The sequence below is a fragment of the Dipodomys ordii genome, unplaced genomic scaffold, assembly GCF_000151885.1.
Source record: "Dipodomys ordii isolate 6190 unplaced genomic scaffold, Dord_2.0 Scaffold91, whole genome shotgun sequence".
NCBI lineage: Eukaryota > Metazoa > Chordata > Mammalia > Rodentia > Heteromyidae > Dipodomys > Dipodomys ordii.
In genome coordinates this window covers 772,583-776,891 of record NW_012267307.1, presented here as the reverse complement: position 1 = coordinate 776,891, position 4,309 = coordinate 772,583, and positions in this window count along the sequence as shown.

The window sequence follows — 4,309 nt, the reverse complement described above, 5'->3', positions numbered from 1 at the left end:
CCTCCTCCTTCTTCTTCTTCTTCTTCTTCTTCTTCTTCTTCTTCTTCTTCTTCTTCTTCTTCTTCTTCTTCTTCTTCTTCTTCTTCTTCATCGTGACAATCTTAAATCTTCACAGTGTCATTCCAATGGTTTGCATTTGAAGTAAACTCCCCAGCCCTGGAGTTCGAATGCCAGCACTGCCACCCACAATTGGAGGGAGATCCTGACAAACTAGTTTCTATTTATGTGAATGCTATCAAAGTTATAATTAAATTTGCAGTTAATTCATGACTCTATTTTAGGACACAAAAATTATTGGATTTATATCTTCTGTTCTAGCACCATGGTATGATTACACTAATGGAATGATATTGACTAATTTTTAATTAAAGTTTTTATAAGTATTCAACCATGATACTTCATTCAAGGAGACATAACTTAGTAACTAATCATTGGTAACTATATATATAATTTAATGATATCCTCACATTCTCTCTCTCTGTACACACACACACACACACACACACACACACACACACACATATATACAGCAATCTACACATATATCAATGTATATATTGGGCACTACTCTGGCTTGATCACAGTTCCTCAGAACTTCCTGGCAACTCAGTTTGCCAGAGGTTGGTGTGCTAAGACTTTGACCCCATTTATGGATTAGCAATTGTAGGCTGTGAGTTGATGTCCCAGGATGGCCAAAAATTTATTCATGGATTAAGAAGCCAATTTTGACACAGTTTTTTCCTGAAAAAATGTCCTGGGTCTCAGTATGATGTATAATTCGGATGCATATATATCCTGTGTGATAGGATGTAATAAATGAAATGTTATATGTGTAATAATACTAAATAAATAAGGGTAATAAACATCATACTCACTAAACCCATGTATGTGAATAGATATCATCATATATGAATATTTTTTTCCATTGCTGGGGCTTCAGTGCATGCCCTGGGAATTGGTCTGAATTTCTTGTCTTCAAGGACAGTGAGCTTCCCTTTCACTCACAGTGTCACAGAGTGACCCAGACCCTGAGTTCAAATCCCAGGCCTGCCAGAAAAATGGTGCAAATTCCAAACCAGGGCCTTATTTTATTAAGTTTTGGCCCAGCACGGGCCTTGAACTCAGGTCTCAACATTTCTGCCACAGCCGATCCTGAAATCCTAGGACCCGAGTTCAAATCTCAGAGTTGGCAAAAAATAAATAAATTAAAAGAGAAGGATAAAACTAAGAAGTTCAAGAAGGTGGTTTTACATTTTTTTCCCTTTGCATTGTGACCATGTCTAAATGACAATGCCCAGAAAATGTAGATGACATTGCATGCTGATGTTTGGCTGGCTATTATAGAAGCCATAGACAAAACCTCAACTTTGGCCTGGAGGTCGAATCCCCGGGACTGCCACTAATGATTGGTGGGAGATTCTAAGAAATGCATTCCAATACACATATATAAAAATGTTATAAAAGTGACAATTAAATTAGTAGTTAGTATATGAGTATACTATAAATGTATACATAACAATTATACTACATTGACTAATTTTCAATTAATACTATATTATATATTCAACCATGATACTTAAAAATGCAAGGAATCATTTAATTGTTAATAATTGGTAGTAATATAATATATGTAATTTCATAATATCATAATATACAGGCATCTTTCTCTTGGTTTGTGTATGTATATATATATATATATATATATATATATATATATATGCCAATGTACACATTGATCTTTTCATACACTTGTCACTCCTGGGGCTCAGTGGTATAGTGATGGTTAATACATACAAAGCCCTGGATTCAATTCCTTACTACAACATGCATATGAAAATCCAGAAGTTGTGCTGTTGCTCAAGCAGTTCAGCAGTAGCTTTGAGCATAAAAGTTAGACCCTTACTGAAGACCCAGGATAGGCACCAAAATGTTGTGACTGCAACTCTATAAAGATAAGACTTCAGAGCAAGCCGGGTATCTGATGCTGACAGCTGCCAACTAACCTGACTTAGCCAGAACTATACCACTACAACCAAGCCCCAATCCTTGTACAATCCTTGTACAAGACAAACTAGGTACAGTGCTCATGTCCTGAGTTCAAGCTCCAGGACTAGTGTATGCACACACACACACACACACACACACACACACACACTCACACACAGAGAAAGCAGAAGTGAAGCTGTGACACAGAATGATAAAGCATTAGACTTCTGCCCTGAGCACCCAGGCCCTGTGTTCAACCCCCAAACCTAGCCACCCAGGGCCCAACTAGGAGAGGTCAAAGGTTTCAAAACATGATGAGCTTCACCAGCCAGCCCTAGATGACAGGAATTATGTGATATCCAACACATGCTTGGATTTCACAAGCTTCCAGAAACCTAGGAGAGGCATCATAGGACCATCATCACCCTCAATGAAACATGATACTAGCTTCAGTGCCCTAGTTGTCTGCCAGAAGGACTCCTGAATTATATTGACCGCTGTATCTGAACACCAGAATATAGTCTCACAAAAGCAGGATAAGTGTACAGAACTTGGACTGCAATGGGACATGACACAAATGAAGGGTTCCTGTCAAATCAGAGCACTGGGAAGAGAGATAGTTTGGGGGTAAAAAGAGAACTTTTTCTCCTGTCCTTCAGAGGCCATCCACACTCCTCCTCACTAATTGGCACAGATAGAGTTGTTTGTTACACAGCTGTACAGGAGTGAGTCCTTTTGTGTGACTGTCCAGACAATGAGAGAGACTTCTTCCAGCAGGCCTGGGATGCAGAGAAATCCTCAGGCTACACTGGGAGCAGTGAGGGGAGCCCTGGAACATGCAATGTCATAAAAGCACTCTCTGTCTTATGAACTCATTGTATTGAATACAAATTTCCTAGGTTGGTGCCATTCATTATAGCTACTCTGGAGCTTCACCTATAGGAATACATCCATACATACACAAAGACATGGAGATACAGGTTCTTTTTGAGGGGGCAGTTCCTGGGGTTGAACCATGAGCCTGAACATTGTCCCTGAGCTCCTTTTATTCAAGGATAGTGCATTAAGCTTGAGTCAAAGCCCCATTTCGGGCTTTTTCTGTGATCTCTTAGAAATAACAGTGTCAAGGACTTTTTACACTGGCTGGATTTAAATTCAGATTATCTACATCACAGCCTCCAGAGGATCTGGAATTACAGTCAGCAGTCACTGGCACCTTCTTTCTTTTCTTCTTCATTTTTTAAAATCTGGAAAATCTGACTTCTTAACGGGTCATTCCAATGGTTTGAACTTATAAGAGAATACCCAATGTTTTTTATAGCTGCTTTCTCTGAGAAGAATTTTCTCTCCTCATGTTCCCCTCTGGTGACAGGTTTGAAGCCAAAAGTGAGAAATGAGTGTCACAGGATTGAGGAGCAAATGTCCACCAGATATGCCAGTACTGTCACTTAACATTGAGCTGCAGTGAATTTACTGTCTCAGGATGAGAGGACTGAAAGCTGGAGCAATCCTCATACTGTCTGCATTGCTCGTTTTGCTTTAAAGTGATCTAATAATTATGATTGTTTTGTGTCTCCAACCTTAATTATCTAGAACACACTAGAAGAATATTCTTGTTTCTTTTTTCTCTAGTACCTCTTGACATTTAACTAAAAGTTTGTGTGGAGTGGCTCCTAGGGGAATCCCTGAGGAAAGATACTTGAAGCCTCCTCAGGAGATCACCATTCAAAGCCAGTCCTAGCAGGAATTTCTGTGAGATTATTGTCTCCAATAAACCAGCAGAAAAGCAGACGTGGAGCAGTGGCCTAGAGGGTAGAGCTCCAGTTTTGAGAAAGAAAGCCAAGCAGGAGATACAGGCCAGACCAGGCAGAAAAATCTTGGAGTTGCTTATATTACATGTCTGTGTCCTTATATGATGCACATTGAAGCTCACAGCAGCCTTTATTTACATTTTATTATGAGGCAATGCAGGAACAGTCACAATCTTCAGGGGAAAAGAAGATCAGAGTGTCTAGCAATAACTGGTATTCAGGAAAGTACACTTGAGGAAACAAACTCTAGCATACGTATGTAAAAACTACGATTAAGGAAAAAAATGAGGGGGCAGGGAATGTGGATTAGTGAGAGAATGCTTGCCTAGCATGCAAGAAGTCCTGGGTTCTTTTCTTCACAGAAAAATCCAGAATTGGTGCTGTGGCTCAAGTAGTAGAGAGCTAGGGACAGTATCCAAGCTTTGAGTTCAACACAAGAAATGTCAAAGAGATAGCTATCTAGCTAGCTAGGTAGGTAGGTAGGTAGGTAGATAGATAGATAGATAGATAGA